The 12,512-nt window shown below is 42.0% G+C and overlaps 1 protein-coding gene across 1 annotated transcript in view; it reads right to left on the bottom strand.

Annotated features, from left to right (window-relative positions):
* The window catches only part of GALNT17 (polypeptide N-acetylgalactosaminyltransferase 17), a 424,119-nt gene that overhangs the window by 70,637 nt on the left and 340,970 nt on the right, over positions 1–12,512 (bottom strand). The gene's annotated exons all lie outside the window — the stretch shown is intronic.

The following is a 12,512-nucleotide window of genomic DNA, read 5'->3' as shown; positions in this document are numbered from 1 at the left end:
TGGTGTCCCTTTACTTGTTGATAATGGTGTAGGTGTTTCTGGATCTTCTCTGCCCACTTTCAGAATTTTGGGGGCCCTGTCTTTATCGCTATCTGGGCAATTTCTCCTCTCGGGCTTAGCTTTGGTATGCAAGGATTTAATCAATCAATAAGATGCTTTTTTTCTTTTTTTTTGTGGGGGACGAGGTAGAGGGAGTATTTTTTCATGTTTAGCAGTTGTTGGATTTTTTTCCCCAAAGCTCTAACAACAGGAATAATCCCAGAGCCTACAGTGAATCAGATACACAAGCTCAGCCTCAGTGAAGGTGAACTCAGTGAAGGGACGATTTACACACCAAACGAGTCCACTGTGAAGCAGCAGGACAGACTCGCAGCTTCTCTGGCAGTATGGGTTTCTGGATATCACTGAACCAAAAGCCAGAGAGGGTGTTGGGCAGAAATCAGCCTAGAAGCAGAGTACTTGGTACACACTGCCATGAATATACAATGCTACCGATTTCACACAGATGTTTATAGCAGTTTTAGTCATAATTTTCAAATCGTTGAAGCAACCAAGATGAATAGATAAATCAATAAACTGTGGTACATCCAAATGATGGAATATTATTCAGCACTAAAAAAACCAGCAATCAATTCCTGAAAAGACATGGCGGGACTTCAAATGCAAATTACTATGAAGGAAGTCAATCTGGAAAAGCTACATACTGTAAAATTACAACTAGACATTTTGCAAAGAGCATGATTACGGACACAATAAAAAGATCAGTGGTTGTCAGCGAGTGGGGGTGGGGAGTATGAATAAGTGGCGCACAGTAAAATTTTAGGGCAGTGAAAAATCTGTACGATACTACAATGATGATCCCTGTCATTGCCCAAACCCATAAAATGTGCAACACTAACAGTGAGCCATAATGTAAACTAGGGACTTTGGGTGATTAGGGTAGGTCTGTGTAGACTCATCTCCTGTAATAAATGTAGCGCTCTGGTCAGGGATGTTACAATGGGACAAGCGGTACATGTGTGGGGAAACCTCTACTCTCCTGTCAACTTTGTTGCACACATAAAACTGTTCTTTATAAAAGTCTTAAAAAATAGCCAAAACTTTAGGTCAAATAAATTCAGTTACCTGACCTGTAACCTCAGTAAAATAGAAAAAAAGTGAACTTTGTTGTTCATTGAAATTTAGCTCTAACATCCTACATCAAGGAAGCTGCATAATTACACAGAGAAAAATGATTCCAAACACCTTTAAAACAGAGCGTTGACCACATGTGACTTGTGGAAATATATCCTAAGGACAAAACAAAATACAAAGAAATACTGAATTTCATTCAGTCAACTTGTTAGCTGGCATTCTTATACTGAAATCATATATATATACATATATATGTATATAGATATATATGGAGAGAGAGTTGAACATACACTATATATACATATATAATATATATAGTGAGATTAAGCAAATGAGAAATTATGTCAATAAGAATCAGACTTATTCTGTCAATTAGAATAAAGCTTTCAGTGAAAGATAAGCACAAAATCAAAGAAGTAAAACTTCTGTAATCATAAATTTAAATTGGAAATACTAGTATGAAAGAATTTTACATTTTTCTTTCTAAAAAGGTCAGTGTTATCCAACTTTTCTGAAAAGTCTTAGAAGTAATGAGCATCTTCACTGACAAGACTTTGGTCTCTAATCTCCCACGAAGGGGAGCCAGGGGTCCTTAGAGTAATGGCTGATTCCGGGTTTGGGACATGAAATATATAGGACAAAACTGAAACCTGTTGGGCCAGAAAGCTAGGAAGCTCTGTGAAGTGGCTCTTCAGATGTTTTGCCATTTTTTTAGTCTTAACTTTTAGGTGTCATTGTATATAGTCTGGATAAGATTCCTTTGTCAGATATAGCCACTGTAAATATTTTTCTCAGTGTGTGGCTTGCCTCCTTTTAACTGAGCTGAAATTTTAAATTTTGATTAAATCCAAACTAGCACTTTGTTTAAAAACTGTTAATGCTTTCGTATCCAGTCTAAAAAGTACTGCATACCCCCCACGATATTCTCTTTTGTTTTCTCCAGGGCTTTATGGATCATAGACATAAATGTAAAAGCTAAAGCCATAAAGCTTCCAGAAGAAAACATAGTGGAAAATGAATAGATAAGCCACAAATTGGCTTACATATACTTACACACACACACATATATACACTATACATCCGAAAAAGAGATCATAATCAGAACACAATGAATCTGTATAAATGAGCCATAAAACAAAATAAAACAATGTTTTAAAATGGGCAAAAGATGTTGTGCAAATTATTCTTAAGCACAAGAGAAAATGTTCAATGTCATCAGCTATGAAGGAACTGCAAACGAAAACACTGAGATACCAACTCAAACCTAATGGATTCGTTAAAACAAATACCGACACCACCAAATACTGGCAAAATGTGGACACCTGGAACTCTCACACAATAACTGGTGAAAGTGGAAAATGACCCAAACACTTTAGACACTTGTTTAACCATTTCTTAAAAGTTAAACATACATCTTTCCCATATTCTAACTATTCAGTTGTTACGTATTTACCCAACAGAATCTAAACATATGTCCAAAAAAACCATGTTTTTTCATAACAGTCCTAAATTGGTAAGAACCCAACAATCCTTCAGCAGGAAAAATGAATAAACAAATGATCATATTTTTACACGATGGAGTGGTGGTGCTTTGGTCGCTAAGTTGTGCCCGATTCTTGTGACCCCATGGACTATGGTCCACCAGGCTCCTCCATCCATGGGATTTTCCAGGCAAGAATACTGGAGTGAACTGCCATTTCCAACTCAGGGATCGAACCCCAGTCTCCTGCATTGCAGGCAGATTCTTTAACAAGTAAGTTACCAGGAAAGCCCATACAATGGAGTAATTCTCGGCAATAAAAAGGGACGAGTTTCTGATTAGATACAACAACATGGAGGAATCTCATAAACATTCATTAGCTGGAAGATTAAGGATCTCCCAGTGGCTCAGCAGTGAAGAATCTTCCTGTAAAGCAGAAGACCCAGGTTCGATCCCTGGGTTGGAAAGAGTCCCTGGAGAAGGAAATGGCAACCTACTCCAGTATTCTTGCCTGGGAAATCTCATGGCCAGAAAAGCCAGGTGGGCTAGTCCATGGGGTCACAAAAAAGTTGTACATGGCTAAGAGACTAAACAACAATAACGATGAGGATTAGCGCATGTAAGGCATGATTCCATTTATGAGAATTTCTAGAATAGACACAACTAACCTATGGTGGTGAAAATCAGAAAACAGTTGCCTAAAGTGGGTGATATAGGGAAGTAGAGAAAAAAGATAGGAAAATGACAACAGGGGACTTTCACAGGCAAAGGACATCTTCAATATCACATTTTGGGAGGCAATTATTGGGATGCACATAACTGTGAAGCCCATTTGACTGAAGACTGAAAATCTGTGCATTTTACTGTATTAAGTAAGGCTTTGATAAAAACAAACAAAATGAGCAAAAAATGAATAATGACTGTAATGGATTTAGAAACATAAAATATCTATTTTTTAAAAATAATTCTACTGGAGAAAAGCCCATTGGTCACCTTTGGAGGCTGCTATGTCATCAACTTATTATTCTAAAACTGTTTAAATAAGAGGAAGGAATCAAGCATTTCTTCTGCCTTTCCTATTTGAACTATATTTGGGAGTATCCAAACAGGTGATGAGGGTAAATTCTTTTTTAGTAACAGAATTATGTTTTATAAACGCAGGATGAATGTAAAATTTTAAAATCACCATTTGTAAGCCTTAATGAAATAATGGATCTGGGCAAGGATTGTCAGTGGCTGCTAAAATCATTAGGTGAAAGGATGATGGGGGATTTTATAATGGATGAATCAGGCTGAAAACACATGGACCCACTGTTGAATCCTAACAACACTAAAATCCAGACAACCAGATTGTATGTATCTCCTGACGTGATGTGATAGGAAGTTTACAGCCTCACCTGAAGTGTTCTTGCAGGAAAGAAGGAAGGGGGTAGATGAAGGAAACCAAGTCTAATCAACCTTCCAGATCTAATTACAGTTTAGACAAAATGGAGATGAGAGGAACATGTTAAAGACATTAAGTAGGACCATCTGCCAAGTCCAGACAGTGCAAACTTTTACAAGACAAATGGTTTGGTATCTTCAGTAAACGAATGACATGAGAATAATAAAAGTAAGGGGAAATGTTACAGATTAAAAGATACTTAAGAGCATATGGGTCGGGGGCATAAATTAGGAGTATGGGATTAACAGACACACATCTGTATATAAACAACATAAAAACAAGGATTTACTGTATAGCATGGGCTTCCCAGGTGGCTCAGTGGGAAAGAATCTGCCTGCAATGAAGGATACGTGGGTTCAATACCTGGGTTGGGAAGATTCCCCTGGAAAAGGAAATGGCAACCCACTTCAGTATTCTTGCCTGGAAAATTCCATGGACAGAGGAGCCAGGTGGGCTACCCACCCTGTGCTCACAAAAGAGTTGGACATGACTTAGCGACTAAACAACAACAAAAGGGGACACTATTCAATATCTTACAATAACTTATAATGGAAAAGAGCCTGAAAATATATATAGCTGAATCACTTTGCTGTACACATGAAACTAACTAAATATTGTAAACAACTATACTGCAATTAAAAATTTTAAAAAATAAAAATTAAAAACAGGGATATCAATCAAATGCAATCTGTAGACCTTGTTTGGAATGCTGCTTGGACAAGTCATCAATGATACTGTTGTTGTTGAGAAAAATCGCACAGAATTTTGAGAAATACTTTTGAGAAACATGAACTGGGTAATGAATTTTACTATGTGCAAATTTATTTTGAGCCTATGCTTTAAAAAAGTCCCTCTATGTTAGCAATGCACTCTAAAATTTTTATAGGCAGAACAATTCGATGTCTGGGGATTTGCTTTTTGAAGGCGGAGAGGCAGTAGCTGGAAAACACACAGCAAAATGTTGATATTTGTTGAAGCTGAATCATTTGTACATTCGGATTCATTAGATTGTTCTATTTTTGTTATGTTTCAAATTTTCCATAATAAAATGTTGAATTAAAATAAGGGAAACTAACATAAAATGTAATGACAATTCTTCATTCTCCAATTTGTTTTGTGGGGGAAAAAATAGCAAGAGACGATATTATCTAAACCCCTCATCCACTGGGGGTGGAAGTCCCAGCGTGTATACAATTCTAAAATTGAAGAAGTTTAGAAACTCGATGGAAACCATTTTATTCTACAACTGACATCACGTTGCTGGTTGTCTTTCGTAAGATCGCTCAGGGAAGGTTTCTTTTGGAGTGTGTGTGTGTGTGTGTGTGTGTGTGTGTGTATTCATGCATGTGTGTGTTTTTTCGGCTTTCTCTATATATCTATATCTATATGTCTATTTTTCTTACTTAAGAGGATAGCAATACATTTCAATAAAGATAGAAAAATGGTCCTCCTGTCTAATGCCAGCAATCTCTGTTTAAATGAACCTTCTGCTGCTCTTTCCTACAAAGCACCACTCTGTACTGTGAGGTATATGTCATGGAGCAGTGAAGGCTGGAAGAACCACGTGTCACTGCAGATTTTAAGTGTTTACAGGTAGGTGGCTCACGAGCTCTGGCTCCAGTGCTGGCTTCGCCATCTCCTTTTGGGAGGTGCCATACAAACAGGCAAAGGCAGGCGGATTGGACCAGCATCTGGAAACTCACATCCTTGCATGAAACTGGAGTATGGAGCAGAGATTCTAAAGTTCTAAACATCTTAAAAAACATCTAAACATCTTTTCCCCAAAATATTTCAGAAAAAAAGATATGAGTCCTCAATTAAAAAAAAATCACTATTTTCCTAACTCTTTAATTCTTTAGGTATAGCACCTACGGCTACTGTTTGCTGTAAGCCATGGGCTCATATCATAAAAGGAATCACCACGTCCTACCGCTGTTAAGTCAGCCCAAATCCTAAGCCCTGCTTAGGTCCAGTAGACCCCGGGATGGGATGATGAACACGCCACACTTGTCCTAGAACCCTGTTCCAATTCACGCTCTCGGTTGGAACCCCACCTTACTCCTATGTTCTTTCAACATCTTGTGGCCAAGTCACAGAGGACTCAACATTTCTAAAATGGAATTCCTCGAATTTTCACCGACACACCTTCTTCTCTGCCAGTGTTTTCTAAGTGAATCTATCTGGTTGCTCAGAGACCTGGGAGGTCTACCACACTCTCCTCCCATTCATTCCTGGCGCTGAGTCAACACCAGGTCCTTGTTCATTATGCCCCTGAATGGCACCTGGATCCACCCCTTCCTCTCCATGCCTGCTCTGGGCTTCTTCTTCTTAGTTGTTTCTCCAACTACTTTCCACGCCCTAAAGGTGGGTTGTTTTTTTTCTTCCTGGATTTCTGTCTTATCCCCTCTCCTCCTTTCTCTAGGCAACCCCTTCCTTCTTGCAACTTCAAATATAATCTAGGTACAGAAGATGCCCAAGTCTCACGCTTTGTCCTCTCTCCTTTGTTTAATCTCCACACACCCAGCTGCCTACTGGATGAACTGGACGGTGTCGGGACCCCTCTCACACAGAAAGCATCATCTTGTCCCTTCATTCAGACCTCCTCATCTCCAAGAAGAGCACCAGCATCTCCCAATTGTTCAAGCCAGTAACTTGGGAGCTCACCTTGTCCCTGGCTCGCTTTCATCCCCTCTCTGCACTCAACCCTCAGGTCCTGTCTCTTCTGCTTTCTGAATTTGTCCATTTCTCTCTCGCTGCCCAAACCACAGTTTAGGCCCGCCTACTGGCTCTCCTCTGAGTCCATTCAGTTCTATCATCCATTCTTGACATGGCAATCGAGATCTTTTCATGGTGATAATGATCTTTCTTACATAAAAACAGTCTGATAGCCACACTCACCTTAAATGCTTCCAAAGGATCTTGGTTATAGGTCCAACATGGGACTATATATAGACACACACCACAGACACACACACACACACACACAAACACACACACACACAGATGTCTTTCTCTTTATCACATATGTCTTCTTTTTTTCCCTTTCAAAATATTCACAGTGGTCCTTAAGAAAAAGCCAAATACCTGTTTAAAGATGTTGCATAATCTAGATGCCACTCAAGATTGCTGCCGCTGCATCTAATAAGTTTTCCCTAACATTTACCTTTTCCAGCCACCTGGAATACCTCACAGTTTCCAGAATGCATTTCCTTCTCAGAATGCCAAACCTCTGCAAATACTTTTCTCTCTGCCTGGAATATATTCTTTTCTTTTAAAATCTGTTTTATTGAGGCATGATTGATATTGAAAAGCTGTACATATTTAATGTCAACTATTTGATGCGTTTGGAGACAAGCATAACCCTGGGAAACCATCGTGTCAGTGTGCCTGTGTGCTCAGTTACGACTCTTTGCTACCCCACGGACTGTAGCCCAGCAGGCTCCTCTGTCCATGGGGATTCTCCAGGCAACAGAACTGGAGTGGATTGCCATGCCTTCCTCCAGGGGATCTTCCCGACCCAGGGATCAAACCTGCGTCTCTTGAGTCTCTTGCACTGCCAGGTGGGTTTCTCACCACTGTGCCACCTGGGAATATAACCACAATCTATGCTATCAACATATGTATCACTTTTAAACATTTCCTCCTGCATTCTTTATTATTACTGTACACAGTGATGTATGTCAATTATATCTCAATAAATAAATAAACGTTTTGTGAAAAGAACACAGCATAAAATCTACCTTCAGCAAAATTTTAAGGACACACTGCATTATTAACTACAGGTACTATGCTATACAATAAATCTCTAGACCTTAATCATCTCATATAACTAAAACTGCCTGGAATATTCTTATTCCTACACTCCACTCCCACACCTTCTTGACCTATCTAAATTCAACGCATTTTTCAAGTCTTCAACCTCATTTCCTTAAGAAGGAGCTTCCCAACTGCCTAGAGTAGGTTATATTCCTTTGCTATCTTCTTATTTTCCTCTTACCTATCTTTTCACACCTATTACATCGGTAATTATTTGCTAAATGAATGATTTTTCTGCCTGACCATAAATCTTATGGAGATAGAAGCCATGTCTGCCTGCTGTGGTCTCCCTAGTTCAGTGTCTGTTAGAGCGGAGAGGGCTCTCAACACGCCTCCCTATTATATCCAAAAGCATTCAGTTGAACTGCTGGTCACCTGAAATATTAATATACGGATCCAGATTAAAGACTAGTCTGTGAAACCCCAAAGCTGATTCTATCTAAACAAGACCAAGGACTTTTGCTCTGAGTTTTATCACAGGTATACTCTAACCTTACATCGTGAAGATATTCCCATAGTCAGAGATGACCATCAACAGCAGAGAAATGACTCATGCAGTCTAAGGATAAGGCAAATGCAACTGAACTGGTGGTCTGCTTCCAGGAGTGACCATTATCCAACCACAACATCCAACAGATAGAGCGGACTCTAGCCCAAGAGATCCCAATGGAAGACAAAGGTCACAGGCGGCTTCCGGACATGGGGGATTCTGATGTCAGGGGTCTCAGAGCGGGCAGGGAGAATCCTCCATGGGTAGAATGGATGCTGGATGATAAGTCCCAAAGCCCGTGGACAGAGGAGTGGCTGGGGTGGGGATCAGAGCATCAGTCAACAGGGCTGGTCAGAGCCGTTTCTACTTGAGCTGAGATATTCATCTTCACTCTCAGACAGTGGCACTCGTGATACTTGAACTTTCAGAGTCAGATCAGGACTGTTTATACCGTCTGCCCCCTGATTATCAAGTCTACTGCTGAAGGTATTCCGGTTGGCAGGGGGACTCATAGAGCCTGAGTCTGTGGGCTAGCCTGAAGGTCTTCAGCACCTTCAGCTCAAGTGCACTGGGCTGGGCAAGATGGCAGAGATGCCAATCTTGGGCCCTCTGGAGTCTTAAGAATGGCATCCCAACTCCTCAGGACAATGTGGGTCCGGGGGTACCGTGAACTATGCCACCAGCAGTTGTGGCACCAAGCTCAAACTCTGCATTTTAAGAACATCATTCTCACCTGGTGTAAAATAAAACACACACATCCATTGTCCATCATTCACTCTGTGTGTGTGTATCTGTGTGTGTGTGTGTGTGTGTGTGTGTGTATGTATGTGTTAGTTGCTCAGTTGTGTCTGACTCTCTGCAACCTCATGGACTGTAGCCTGCCAGGCTCCTCTGCCCATGGAATTTTCCAGGTAAAAATACTGGAGTGGGGAGCCATTCCCTTCCAAGGGGTCATTCACCAAGACATGAGTCTGAATCCTTTACGTGGGACGTTTGTGGAGCCTCCTGCAAAAGCTGCACCAAGAGGAAGGTCCTGGGGGCTGGGCTGGGCCAGGTAAGAAGGTTATCATGCCTCGGTCCCCCTCTCTCACCCACCACCCTCTTGCTGACTTCACCTCCATCATGGGTCGCTGGTTTCAAAAATATTTTCAACAACAATGTGCACACATAGGAATTCTGCCTTGTATTCAGTCCTTGAGATTCCTGACAAGCTAAGACTTTTTCTGATGGCTGGAGGATCTGACCGCATCTTTCTGTTGCCTTTCTTTCAGATTCAGGGAGGCAGGATTCAGCAGTGGTGTGCGTCAGTCATTCTTTTATATGAGGGTTCAGAATAAGACAGTGCCTTTTCATCCCCAAGAAGACGGATATATTGGAGAAACCGGAAGCCATCTGACACCACTTAAAAGTAATCTATCTGGTCTTTTCTCCTTGAATTTTTTCCTCTTACCATTTAGACATGTTACCATACTATGCATCGTTAATAGTTGCCGATTAATATTACTAGAACATGATGAAACCTTTCAATTTCTGATCTCATTTATCTTCAGCCCTAGAAAGCATTTCTACCCAACCCCCTCTCTCCACTGTATTGATTACTTTGGTCACGGGCAAGCTTGCCTTCCATCCAAGCAATAGCCCTAGAGTAAACCCTGCTGTTTCCCCCCCTCCCCTGAACCACAGCAAGGCTTTCAATTCTTCCTATTCTTTAATTTCTGAGGATGGAATTAAAAGGTAATGAAAAATGTCAGAGAATAGTTTGATCACTGATGGACTTATGACCCCATGGACTGTAGCCTACCAGGCTCCTCTGTCCATGGGATTTTCCAGGCAATAGTACTGGAGTGGATTGCCATTTCTTTCTCCAGGGGATCTTCCTGACCCAGGGATCGAACCCAGGTCTCTCGCATTGTAGATAGACCCTTTACTGTCTGAGCCATCAGGGAAGTCCAAAGAAAAGGTAAGTGTTCTCAAATTAAAATTTCCCCTCATAGCTAAAGCATATGATTTTATTTCTTGCAGGTTATTATAGGTTAAGCTGTATAAATGTATCTGTGTACACTTTATACAATTTTATATATGTATATATGAGTGTATATATTACATAAAGCTCTGATTTTTCTCAGGCAGCAGGGATGGCTTTCATAATAATCTATTTTTCAAGGGAGGGGGTGCTTGAAGGATGTGGACTCTTTCCTGGGCTCCTTTCTGAGAATAGATAAGTATGTGCCAGGAAGTTGGTTAAGGTGAGGGCTTCGCTGGTGGCTCAAACGGTAAAGAATCTACTTGCAATACAGGAGACCCAGGCTCAGTCCCTAGGACGGGAAGATCCCGTGGAGGAGGAAATGGCTACCCACTCCAGTATTCTTGCCTGGAGAATCCCATGGATGCCGGAGCCTGGCGGGCTATGGTCAGTAGGGCAGCAAAGGGTCAGACACAACTGAAGCGATTGAGCAGGCATGCATTGCTTGCATTACCACCTGAACCACCACCCGGAACACCATCCGTGTAAAGACTGCCTTCCACAAAGCCGGTCCCTGGTGCCAAAAAGCTTAGGGGCTGTAGGGCTACAGGAAATAAGAGCATAAACATTTCCAAATCTCCAGCGTGGATGCTGGAGGTGCCTGAGATAAGAGTCGTGATTGCACACGACGCGAGGTTGCAGGCGCCTCCATCCGACGCCTTCACAAAGACGTCTGGAGAGCAGTCAGGTGCTGAGCAGACCTGTAGAAGACAAGCCAGGGAGCAGGCTCTGGAACCCATCACTCCAGCCTGTCCCTAGGAGGTGCGGCGCGGGGACTCACGGGCGCCCTCAGCTGGTGGCCAGGGGCGGTGCTGCACTGGGTGGTGCTGCCGCAGGGCGAAACTGACCAGGCCCCACCCTTCCTGCAGGGATGGGGCAGCCACGCAGGACTGCCATCACCGCCGCCACCACGGAGCCTGGCAGAGCCTCACACCCAGACCTTTGCGGGTTCCAGGTCAGTGCACAGAAAATACCTTTACGCGTGGGGAGACCAACATCCGAGCACCTTAGCAGTCGGTCCTGATGTTTCCACCTCTGTTTTCCACAGAGCACAGCCTGCCGTGGCAATCAAATCTGGGGGTCCCTCCTGTCCCCATAACCCCTCCACCTGTGCCCCTGCCTCCGTGAGGACAGTGCTCCATCAATCACCCTGTCCTCCCCTCTATTGGTGTCGTCTTACCCTCCACAGGCGTCCTTCTCACACCATTACAGAGACATTCAAATCCCTCTTAATAAAATATTAAAAATTTAAAAAATCAACAGTCTACCAAATTATCATAAATTTTAATTTTATAAACATTATATATAAATAAACGCATGATTTTATAAACTATCATAAAATTTTGAAACATTTAAAAAAGCTTAACCATCTCAATGCAGGGCTTCCTTCAGCTCCTTCCTTTCATAAGGAAGTACCTGGATAAGTTATCATCTTCCATTTAACCACTGGGCTTGTCTCCACAATGTCTCACTACTTCCGCACATGCTGGGTCCCTTCAGGCGCCTAGTCAGTCATCAATCTAACGGATAACTATTGAGCCCTGTGTGAAGCATGGTTCTACGTGCCTGGGATGCAAAGGTGAGCACCATGAAGTTCCGTGCCCCGTAAAGCTTGCAATCTGGTTAATAAAGTTACAGAAATACAATATACATAATAAAAGAGTCAATTCCCTGGCATGCGAGAAGCAGATGAGAGGTAAGGAAGATGGCGGAATGAGTAGATGGGACCAGGGTAGAAACTGAAGTTAGAGGCCAAGTTCAACATTCTGGGTCCAGATCTTTTCCATCAATTAAATTCCAAATGGATTAAGTGCTGAGTACACTAGCTGCGATCACATATCCATGGGATTTTTAATTGCTGGGCTTTCAAAGAAATCTTATGTAAATTCCACTTAGGAAAGAACCCAGCCCGGAACTGAAAATACAGGAAGAGTCTGCAGTCTCCAAAAGGGAGTGACTTGAGGGTTCAGGGAAGGTCCCCACCATCCCCTTCGCTCCTGCATCTTGGACGCTCATTACATCATAAGAACACGAAGTCTTACATTCCATGAAGGGGGGTGTAAGTGTAGATGAGGGGCTGGCGGGGTATCTTAAAGGTTCTGAGCAATTAGGGATAACAAGTGAA

This window comes from Capricornis sumatraensis, chromosome 3 (genome assembly GCF_032405125.1).
Source record: "Capricornis sumatraensis isolate serow.1 chromosome 3, serow.2, whole genome shotgun sequence".
Taxonomy (NCBI): Eukaryota; Metazoa; Chordata; class Mammalia; order Artiodactyla; family Bovidae; genus Capricornis; species Capricornis sumatraensis.
The sequence above is the reverse complement of the archived record's forward strand: the minus strand, read 5'-3'. Positions and strand labels throughout refer to the sequence as shown.